Here is a 13,307-nt window from a genome sequence, read left to right on the forward strand (position 1 = left end):
AGGGGAAACCATTTTAGACACTAGGAGGATTTTTATATCCAAAAATATCTCAATTTTGGATTACCTCTCTCTAGACATTTTCTCTCTCCAGGCCAAAACAGGGTAAAACATGATCTTTCTTTTATTTCAAAGAGGGGAATAATTATAAGATCAGAAGGGGAGGTTCTTATACCTGTACACCTCAAAAGCTGGAGGGACGAATCTTACATCCTACCCCACTTAAAAAAATGTGAGATGTCCTCATCTCGCCTGCTGGAGGACAACTCTTTTCCTTAAGATCCAAGGATTCCTTATAGCGTAGTCAACCCAACAAAATCTTGGGATAAAGATTCCTTATATAAAACTCATCATCAGATAACAATTTATTCAGATCATATCATTCATATCCTTAACACAATAATGGTCCATTAGATCGAAAATTCCATCTGAACATTCCTCCACGAAAATTTCAGTTATACAGGTTCTCAGTTTGTCATCCCTTAATTTGAGCCACTGGGTCAAAGGTCAAACAGCAGCAATCTGTCAACACAATCCATTAATCTCGTAGTAATTTGCTGAAGTCATTATCGCTATTCTAGTTATTAACATCATTACTGGATTCGTCCCATTCATCCTCATAGTGGTTTTGCTCAGCTTATCGCTTTTCAACCAAAATTCAGGAATCATCATTTTTCAATAAGAATCCAAATCAACTCATCAATTCTCAACCAGAATTTTAAAATCATATCAACCAGCATTCGAATCCATCATTTGGATAGCATTTTTGCTTCTAATTTCAAGGTCTTAGAATTACTCTTATATACTGCCAGTAAAGAGTTGCAGTTATACCCTCAGTATATATGAGTAGTCACGGTCCTTGGAATTATAAGGCAAGTACCATCATGTCTAGGCCTTAAGCAAGTCAGGGATTCCATGCAATTGCGGTACTTCCATCTGAAGACCCAATTACTAATTTATGAATTTCAGTATGAATATCAATTTGTATGAATTTTATCACACAATTCCAACCTTTTACTGTTACTTCATAAATTTTTGACATTTCTGGCTTCTCGGTTGATCCACTTTAGCCAACCTGGCTCTGATATACCAACTCAAAGATCCCTGCCCCCTCCGCGCAACGGATTTGGGGGTGCTAGTAGCAGAAGTAGCACTCCTTGCATGGGGCAGGGTCCCTCACTCGGGGCCTCGTCCACCACGGATATCCGGACAAGAGACTAATCCCTCACTCAGGTCCCTCACTCGGGGCCTTGTCCACGGATATCCGAACAAGAGACTAATCCCTTGGCTCTTCCAAAATCGAACCCGAAAAAAACTTCCCCTACCCGAAAAAGCACGGGCGATACCTCCAGGATATTTCTACTCTAACGTAGTTAAGGTCATCACTGACCAAACTGATCCGACCGAACCTGTAAGTCACTTGGTCAGATCAAGGAAGAAACTTGCACTTGGATCATAGAGACTAACGCTTTTTTTCTCATCGAGAGGCACAGCCCTTGATTCTTTTCCATAGAACAAGGACTGTCCTAGATTTACTTGATCTATCGTACCATAACAGAATTGAGTCTCATTTTAGGGATCCATCAGTCCAGCCTAACCCCATCCAGTCCCGTGGGTTAGCCAACCGCCCAGCCACTGTAGTGATGGGATCCAATTAGGAATTTGGTTAGGTTTTGTCCCGAGTACCAGGGAAAAGAGTTCCCAGGCCCCCTAGCCGGATATTCATGCAAACTTAAGGCTAGTCACGCCACTTACACACCCAATATGAAATTGTCTTTTTCACAGATTCAGCTGTCTTTAAAACAATCTTTTAATGAAACCATAGTATCATTGATCATAATCCTCCAAAATATCTGGTTGAATAATCATTACTTCATTGGTGTACCTATGGCATCATTGGCAACCAAAACGCTCACCACCTGTCCACACAGGGGCCTTTTTGATAGTTCCTAGCTCATAGTACCTGGCAATATATTCACTCATAAAAATCAAAATGGAATCTCCGTTGAAGATAAGCAAGATCAACCAACAGATCTGGACTCATCCGTTGAGGAGGACCAGCAAGGTCAATCAACCAGATCCATGCCCGGTTTCAGAAAACAACTCTTACTCCTTGTTCCAATATCTTTCTCAACACACGTGTGGGTATCTTTGGCGATCAAGAGCCCGAGCACGGAGCACCGAGCACCCTCTAGGATCCTTAGCAGGTCACCTAGCGCTTCACTCATAAGCCGCTTCCTTGGTCCCTCGTCCACCATATTGGAAGCTCAATATTTAAATCGAACTGAGGCTGGTCAAGACCTCGGTTGGCCTTGCTACGCGAGACGTCCTCCGATGACTCTCCGTCAGCTGTTGCAACTTTATCAGTTAAGTCTCCACCCACCACGACCTCATTCACAAGACGGTTGCCTCACCAGCATTCTTGACATAAAACAGTCATTTAAAAAACAAGTCATAAAATACAGTTTCTATAATAACGAACTCTCGTCTTTCCACATTGTTCCACATCAATCAACATTACTTAATCCACATTCATTTCATATATGTATTCCCATTCTCATCACATTATTTTCCATCTCATCACATCTTTCTTCATTTATCCTCATCAGATCTCATCCACTCGCATCTACCCATATCCATATCTCATCACAGCATATTTATTCACATCACATATCATCCATTCACATCACATATCACATTCACATCTCATCACATCCGTTTCACATCACATCTCATTCATTCACATCTCGATTCACATCTTATCCATTCACATCCCATATTATTCATTCACATACCGATTCACATGTCATCACATCTCATTCATTCACATCCTGATTCACATGACATCACATTTTATTCATTCACATCCCGATTCACATCACATCACATCTATTCACGTCTATCACATTCATTTACATCACATTCATTCTCATCACCATCCCATCCCACACATTCTATCCACATTACATCACATCACATCTATCCACATCATGTCTCATGCATACACATCTCATCTCATTCATCCACATCCACCCAATTGTTCACATCTACGACTACCCAGATCTATCCATACACATCCACATCCACATCCATTCTTTCACATACACATCCACATCCCTTTATATCCCATCACATCCTTTCACATCCACATCCATTCACATCCACATCCACATCCACATCCACATCCATTCACATCCACATCCACATCCATTCTGTCACATACACATCCACATCCCTTCTTTCGTAACTTTATCAGTTAGGTCTCCACGACCTCATTCACAAGACGGTTGCCTCACCATCATTCTTGACATAAAACAGTCATTTAAAAAACAGGTCATAAATACAGTTTCTATAACGAACTCTCGTCTTTCCACATTGTTTCACATTAATCAACATTACATAATCCAAATTCATTTCATATATGTATTCCCATTCTCATCACATTATTTTCCATCTCATCACATCTTTCTTCATTTATCCTCATCAGATCTCATCCACTCGCATCTACCCATATCCACATCTCATCACATCATATTTATTCACATCACATATCATCCATTCACATCTATCCCAATTTACATCACATCCGTTTCACATCACATCTCATTCATTCACATCCCGATTCACATCTCATCCATTCACATCCCATATTATTCATTCACATCGCGATTCACATGTCATCACATCTCATTCATTCACATCCTGATTCACATGACATCACATCTTATTCATTCACATCCCGATTCACATCACATCACATCTATTCACGTCCACATTCATTTACATCACATCCATCACATCACATTCATTCTCATCACCATCCCATCCCATCACATTCTATCACATCATATTCATTCTCATCACCATCACATCACATTCATTCTCATCACCATCCCATCCCACACATTCTATCCATATTACATCACATCACATCTATCCACATCATGTCTCATTCATACACATCTCATCTCATTCATCCATCACATCCATCACATTACATTCATTTATTCTCATCACCATCCCATCCCATCACATTTACATCACATCCATCACATCCATCAGTTAGGTCTCCACAACCTCATTCATAAGACGGTTGCCTCACCAGCATTCTTGACGTAAAACAATCATTTAAAAAACACGTCATAAATACAGTTTCTATAACGAACTCTCGTCTTTCCACATTGTTCCGCATCAATCAACATTACTTAATCCACATTCATTTCATATATGTATTCCCATTCTCATCACATTATTTTTTCATCTCATCACATCTTTCTTCATTTATCCTCATCAGATCTCATCCACTGGCATCTACTCATATCCACATCTCATCACATCATATTTATTCACATCACATATCATCCATTCACATCTATCCCAATTTACATCACATCCATTTCACATCACATCTCATTCATTCACATCCCGATTCACATCTGATCCATTCGCATCCCATATTATTCATTCACATCCTGATTCACATGTCATCACATCTCATTCATTCACATCCTGATTCACATGACATCACATCTTATTCATTCACATCCCGATTCACATCACTTCACATCTATTCACGTCCATCACATTCATTTACATCACATCCATCACATCACATTCATTCTCATCACCATCCCATCCCACACATTCTATCCACATTACATCACATCACATCTATCCACATCATGTCTCATTCATACACATCTCATCTCATTCATCCACATCCATCCAATTATTTACATCTATGACTACACACATCTATCCATCCACATCCATATCCACATCCATTCTTTCACATACACATCCACATCCCTTTATATCCCATCACATCCTTTCACATACACATCCACATCCACATCCATTTTTTCACATACACATCCACATCCCTTCTTTCACATACACATCCACATCCATTCTTTCATATACACATCCACATCCCTTCTTTCGCATACATATCCACATCTCTTCTTTCGCATACATATCCACATCCATTCTTTCGCATACACATCCACATCCATTCTTTCACATACACATCCACATCCATTCTTTCGCATACATATCCACATCCATTCTTTTACATACACATGCACATCCATTCTTTCACATATACATATACATCCATTCTTTCACATACACATGCACATCCACGTTTCACATACACATCCACATCCCTTCTTTCGTATACATATCCACATCCATTCTTTCACATACACATCCACATCCATTCTTTCACATACATATCTACATCCACATCCATGTATTTTCCATCTCATCCTTTCACATATCCTCTCATCTCATTCTCATATCATCATTCTCATCCACATCCATTTACTTCACATCTCATCCCCATTCATTTTCATCACACCGCATCCTATCACATCCCATTCACATCTTATCGCATCTTATTTTCATCTTATCACATCCATTCACATCCTATCGCATCTCATTTACATCTTATCACTTCCATTCACATCTTATCGCATCCCATTTACATCGTATCACATCCATTCACATCCTATTCCCATTTAGTAGTTTTTACTACTTTGATACCGATACTGGAACTTTTTCTAAATTTGTGCCAATTGCTTGGCCTAGATAAAGGTTCTTTTTCTCGACGACTATTTCCATATTCTTTCTTAATTTTTCAAATGAATTATATTCAATATTCCTCTTTTGGAATAGAAGAATTCATGGGATTTACAAAAATCAATTCTACCCATATTTTCACTTTTGATAAATAATCATAAATTGAATTATACTAAAAATTTCTCTTTTTCTCATTTAATTTTTTGGACCTCAATTATTATGGAAATTCTCTTTTTGCATTTGATTATTTGCATTCCAATATTGTGGGAATTTCACATTTTCCATCTTAATGATTGAATTCCAAATGTCATAGAAATTCCTCTTTTACCATTTAAATATTTCTCATAGATAAAATAAATTTATCTAAAATTTATCTTTGAATTTAAATAAAATATCCAATAATTCCAATATGCTAGGAATTTCTCTTTTCCTATCTAAATGATTGAATTCCAAATGTCATAGGAATTCCTCTTTTACCATTTAAATATAATTACCATAATTTTCTCATTTCTTAATTATTTAATTATACATAAACTTAAAAATTAGTTTTCCATTCTTTCAACCTAGGATATTCAATCCTAGAATATGATAGGAAGTCCTCTTTTCACATTATGCATAAAAATAAATTATGCATCAATTTCTTAAAAATTGTGCCATAGCTCCGCCTATTATTGGCAATTTTCAAATTTTATGAAAAGAATAAGACATAGTAAAATAATTATGAAAGTATAACTATCTTTTAGAATTAAATCCAATTTATAAATTTATCCCATAATATTATCTTATTTTTCAAGCATATAAGTATAAAAACATTTTCTTAAACCTCTAGCTTCACAAGCCTAGAGTTTGATTTGTGAATAGAGAATTTCTCCATGAGAAGCATTAATTGAATATAGAATAGGTCATAGGAATGACCATTCTTTGGGGGAGAGAGAGATATGCTTAAGAAAATATTTGAAATTAAGCATAAAATTAAACTTCATGTGTTTAATCACCAAAATCCATTAGAGAGCTTCAATTGCATTAAAGAGCCATTCAATTGAATACTTCTCAAGCTTGAGAGGGGTTGAGAAGTGAGAAACATTTAGAGATTAAGAAAAAGACCATAACTCACACTTTACCTCTTATTTTGCTTGATTCTTTAGTCTAAGGAGAGGCCCCCAACCAATCAATTGGTTCAGTATGTTGATGAAGACTCCAAAGAAGGTTGAAGAGAGAGAGAAACTCAATTCTCTCTAAATTGTAGAGGATTTTTATAGGATAATAGAAAATATCCTTGAAGAGCCCCCTTCTCTGTGAAGGTGTCAAAAATGTATCATTATACCCAAATATCTCATTTTTTAGTAATATTCATAGTTTTTTACTAATAAACCTTGTACTCAATCAACTCTTCATCTTATGTGGGCATCATTTTTGAGTATTTTTCTTTTATAAATTGGATTTATCTCCTCCCCATAGTTAGACTGATCCTATTGGCCCATAGGAACCTTAATTGGACCATAATCTAATTTGTTTTTGAAAATCTGGACCCTTAGGCTAAGGTCCTTCATACCTATTTTCACTTAAGTCCAATTGCATGTTGGAAAGTTCTTTTTGAATTTCTGTTTCAGGGGAAACCATTCTAAACACTAGGAGGAGGGAGGAATCTTACATCCTACCCAACTTAAAAAAATGCGAGATGTCCTTATCTCACCTCGAGGACAACTCTTTTCTGGGGTTCCTTATAGTCTGGTCAACCCAACAGAATCCTGGGATAAAGATTCCCTTATATAGAACTCATCATCAGATAACAATTTATTCAGAAAATATCATTCATATCCTTAACACAATAGTGGTCCATTAGACCAAAAATTTCATCAAAACATTCCTCCACGAAAATTTCAGTTATACAGGTTCTCAATTTGTCATCCCTTAATTTGAGCCACTGGGTCAAAGGTCAAACAGTAGCAATCTGTCAACACAATCCACTAATCTCGTAGTGATTTATTGAAGTCATTATCGCTATTCCAGTTATTAACATCATTATTACTGGGATTCGTCCCTTAATCTACATTCATTTCATATGTACTCCCATTCTCACCACATCATTTTCCATCTCATCACATCTTTCTTTATTTATCCTCATCAGATCTCATCCACTCGCATCTACCCATATCCACATCTCATCACATCATATTTATTTACATCACATATCATCCATTCACATCTATCCCAATTTACATTACATCTCATCACATCCATTTCACATCACATCTCATTCATTCATATCCCGATTCACATCTCATCCATTCACATCCTATATTATTCATTCACATCGCGATTCACATGTCATCACATCTCATTCATTCACATCTTGATTCACATGACATCACATCTTATTCATTCACATCCCGATTCATATCACATCACATCTATTCACGTCCATCACATTCATTTACATCACATCCATTTACATCCATCACATCACATTCATTCATATCCATCACATTCATTCTTACACCATTCCATCCCATACATTCTATCCACATTACATCACATCACATCTATCCATATCATGTCTCATTCATACACATCTCATCTCATTCATCCACATCCATCCAATCGTTCACATGTATGACTACCCACATCTATCCATACACATCCACATCCACATCCACATCCACATCCACATCTACATCCATTCTTTCACATACACATCCACATCCCTTTATATCTCCCACCACATCCTTTCACTACACATCCACATCAATTCTTTCATATACACGAGATAAAAATATAATATTATTTTTGTGTTTAAAACTCCTCCACACATGTGAAATAGGCGCCTCCTTGAAGAGCCCCCTTCTCCTTACCAAGGTGTCAAAAATGTATCATTATACCAAAAATATCTCATTTTGTTTTGTAATTAATATTCATAGTTTTTTTTTACTAATAAACCTTGTACCCAGTCAACTCCTCATCTTATGTGGGCATTTACTCATTTTGGGTATTTTTCTTTTATAAATTGGATTTATCTCCTCCCCACACTTGGATTGATCCTATTGGCTCATAGGAACTGGACCATAATCCAAAAATTTCTAAAAATCTAGATCCTACCTATTTTCAATTAATTCTAATTGCATGTTGGAAAGTTCTTTTTGAATTTTTGTTTCAAGGGAAACCATTTTAGACACTAGGAGGATTTTTATATCCAAAAATATCTCAATTTTGGATTACCTCCCTCTAGACATTTTCTCTCTCCAGGCCAAAACAGGGTAAAATAGGATCTTTCTTTTATTTTAGAGAGGGGAATAATTATAAGATTAGAAGGGGAGGTTTTTACACCTGTACACCTCAAAAGCTGGGAGGGAGGAATCTTACACACTTGGATCATAGAGACCAATGCTTTTTTCCTCATTGAGAGGCACAACCGTCGTTGATTCTTTTCCATAGAATAAGGACTGTGCGGGATTTACTTCATCTATCGTACCATAACAGAATTGAGTCTCATTTTAGGGATCCATCAGCCTAGCCTAACCCCATCTAGTCCCATGGGTTAGCCAACTTCCCAACCACTGTAGTGATAGGATCCATTTAGGAATTTGGTTATGTTTTGTCCTATAGGTACCAGGGAAAAGAGGTCCCAGACCCCCTAGCCGGCGCTTCATGCAAACTTCAAGATAGTCACACCACTTACACACCCAATATGAAATTGCCTTTTTCGTAGATGCAACTGTCTTTAAAACAATCTTTTAATGAAACCATAGTATCACTGATCATAATCCTCCAAAATATCTGGTTGAATTCTAATTTCCAATCGTTCCTTCATCGGTGTACCTATGATGGCATCATTGGCAACTAGAACGCTCACTGCCTGTCCACTCAGTTCCTAGCTCATAGTACTCGAAAATATATTCACTTATAAAAATCCAGATGGACTCTCCATTGAAGATCAGCAAGATCAACCAACAGATCCATATAAAAGAGCCGTGGACTCATCCGTTGAGGACCAGCAAGGTCAATCAACCAGATCCATGCCTAGTTTTAGAAAACAACTCTAACGCCTAGTTTCATTTTCTTCCTCGATGCACGCGTGGGTATCTTCCTACGACCCAGAGCCTGAGCACCAGCACCCTCTAGGATCCTTCGTAGGTCACCTAGCGCTTCACTCATAGGCCGCTTCCTTGGTCCTTCATCCATCATACCGGAAGGTCACCATTTAAATCGAACCGAGGCTAGTCAAGACCTCCGCCGACCTTGCTACGCGAGACGTCCTCCAGTGACTCTCCATCAGCTGTTGTAACTTTATCACTTAGGTCCACGACCTCATTCACAAGATGGTCAAAATGCTTCCCTAGCATTCTTGACATAAAACAGTCATTTAAAAATAGGTCATAAATACAGTTTCTACGAACTCGCATCTTTTCACATCAATCCACATTACTTAATCCACATCTAATCATATGTATTCCCATCGTCCTTCATCCATTCTCATCCAATCACATCATATTCCATCTCATCACATCTATCCACATTTATCCTCATCACATCTTATCCAATCGCATCTACCCATATCCACATCTCATCACATCACATTCATTCACATTTCATCCATTCACATCTACCCCGATCCACATCACATCACATCACATCCATTCATGTCAGATCTCATCCATTCACATCTATCCTGATTTACATCACCACATTACATCCATTCACATCACATCTCATCTATTCACATCTATCCCGATTCACATCACATCACATCACATCCACATCACATCTATCCTGATTCACATCACATCACATCACATCACATCACATCATATCCACATCACATCCATCGTGATTCACATCACATCACATCACATCTCATCCATTCACATCTATCTCGACTCACATTACATCACATCACATCCACATCCACATCAGATCTATTCACATCCATCACATCACATCCATTCACATTCATCACATTCATTTATATCACATCCATCGCATCACATCCATTCATATCCATCATATTCATTCTCATCACCATCCCATTACATACATTCTATCCACATATCCTTGTGACTCTTTTAACTATCGTAACTTAAACCTAACTGAGTTTTGTTATAGGAATCCACCGATCTAGCCTAACCCCAACCGGCCCATGGGTTAGCCAACCGCCCAAACCGCCCAACCACGGAAAAGAGTTCTTGGACCCCCTAGCCTCCAGTACTAATGCAAATATATTAAATAGACACACCACTTACACACCCAATATGAATTTGCCTTTTTCTCAGATTCATCTATTATTAAGATAAAACTGCAATAAAGCCACATTGTTTCCAACATAATCCTCAGTATTCCATTTCCCATTGTTTTACAAACATGTCTCATCCGGACTGTAAGATTCCTCCTCAACTTGAATAATGAATAAGCTTTTACCTCAATCCCCTGTAATCATTTCCTATTTCTAAATACAAGAAAATATTATTTTTCCTTGTTTTTATCTAGAGAGAAGAAAAATTCTAGAGAGAGGTAATTCAATATTGAGATATTTTTGGATATAAAAATTCTCCTAATATCAAAAATATAATTTCCTGAAATAGAAGTTCAAAATAAATTCTCCAAGGTGCATTAGGAATCAATTAAAAATGATCTAAGGGACCTTAGCCTAAGGGTCAAAATTTTCAGAAATTTTTGGATTATGGTCCAATTAAGTTCACATGGGCCAATAGTATTAATCCAAGTGTTGGGATGAAACAAATCTAATGAATAAAAGAAAATACCAAAAAATGCTCACATAAGACGAAGAGTTGATTGAGTACAAGGTTTATTAGTTAAAAATTAAGAGATATTACTTAAAAAATTAAAAATTTTAGAGGAATGATGAATTTTTGACAGCTGGGTAAGGAGAGGGAGACCTTTGAGGTAGGCACCTCCTTCACATGTGTGGGAGGATTTTTAATTCAAAAAATTTGAGATATTTTTATCTCTCCTCTCTCTTGGATCAAAGTGGATCAAAATGGGAGCTAAACTGGTCCAAATCTTGTCCAAATTCAGCCAAACTAAAGCTGAAAAATTCTAGAACCTAGTTGGACTCAATTAGTGGCCTCCCTCACCTATGAATAGACTCTCATTCTTTTGTATTCTCATCTGTGAGCTATACCATGCCAGTATTACATTAAAATAATCATATTTTCTATTATCCCTTAAAAATCCTCTACTTTTGGAGATTTTGGAGCTTCTCTCTCTCTTCAACAACTCTTGGAGCTTTCTTCTCAACTTACTAAACCAGTTGATTGGTTGGGGGCTTCACTTCTAGATAAAGAAGCAAGCCAAACCTTGAGGTAAGAAGGAATTTTATGGTTTTTGTTAATATTCTCAAATGATTTCACTTCTCAACCCCTCTCAAGCTTGAGAAGTTTCTATGCAAATCACGCTTTCCCTAAGAATTTTAATGATTATTTAGAATGCTTTTTATGTATATCTCTCTCTCCCAAAAGAATAGTCATTCCTATAACTAATTCTTTAGAAAAAGAATGCTTCTCAAAACCAAACACTAAGCTTGTAAAGCTAGAGGATAAGAAAATCAAAATAATGTTTAATTCTTTTAGATTATTATAAGTAGTTAAAAAACTACTTTAAGTGATTCTAAATGTGAAAGAGATAATCCTATCATTTTGGGAAAAGAAGAATAATATAAATAGCTTAATCTAGTAGAATAATCATAATTAAGTATTGCAATGTCATTCTTTTTAAAAAAAATAAAAATTATCAATAATAGTAGCAAAGCTATGGTAAAATTTTTAGAAAATAATACATATCTTATTTTTATGCATAATGCTAAAAGAGGACTTTCTACCATATTCTAGGATTGGACATCCTATGCTAAAAGAATTATTTTCATCATATTCATGGGAAATAAATTTTTAGTGTATATGTATAAATAATTTAAGTAAAGAAAAGAGAAATTTTTGGTAATTTTATTTCTATGCAAAAAGAGGAATTCCCATGATAATGGAGATCCATGTAATTAAATGGAAAAAGAGAAAATTTTGGTATATTAAAATAATTGATATTTTTATTTAAATTAAAGAGGAATTTCAGATAAATTTATTTTATGCATGAGAAATTTTAAATGATAAAAGAGGAATTCCCATGATATTTGGAATTCGATCAAAATACAAAGGAATGGGGGTATATTTATAGGTGAGGGAGGCCACCAACAAGGTCCGACCTAGAGGCTTCCAGCTTCCAGTTTGATCCATTTTGGACAAGTTTTGGACCAGTTTGGCTCACTTTTAAAATCTAGTGTGAAAGAGGAGAGATGAAATATCTCATTTTTTTGAATTAAAATTGGGAGTAATGATGAGATTCTAGGAGCCTCCTTCATGATCTCCTGAGGTGTCAAAATTCTAATGTTTTACTAATAAATCCTTATTTTTTTTTACTATTAAGTACCTATACTAGTCAACTCTTCATCTTATGTGAGAATTTACTCCTTTTTGGGAGATTTTCTTTTATTGTTGCATTTTTCTCATCTCCCAACACTTGGATTAACCCCATTGGCCCTTTAGAATGCTCTTTGGACCTTAATCCATAATTTTTTGAAAATGTGGACCCTTAGACTAAGGTGTCTAATGCACATATTCAATTAATTTCTAATGCATATTAGAAAACTCTTTTTAAACTTTTGTTTCAAGGGAATTCATCTTAAATAAAGGGAATAACTTTATATCAAAAAATATCTCAAAATT

Source organism: Cibotium barometz, chromosome 11 (assembly GCF_041138505.1).
Source record: "Cibotium barometz isolate CiBa-2024 chromosome 11, ASM4113850v1, whole genome shotgun sequence".
Classification (NCBI taxonomy): Eukaryota; Viridiplantae; Streptophyta; class Polypodiopsida; order Cyatheales; family Cibotiaceae; genus Cibotium; species Cibotium barometz.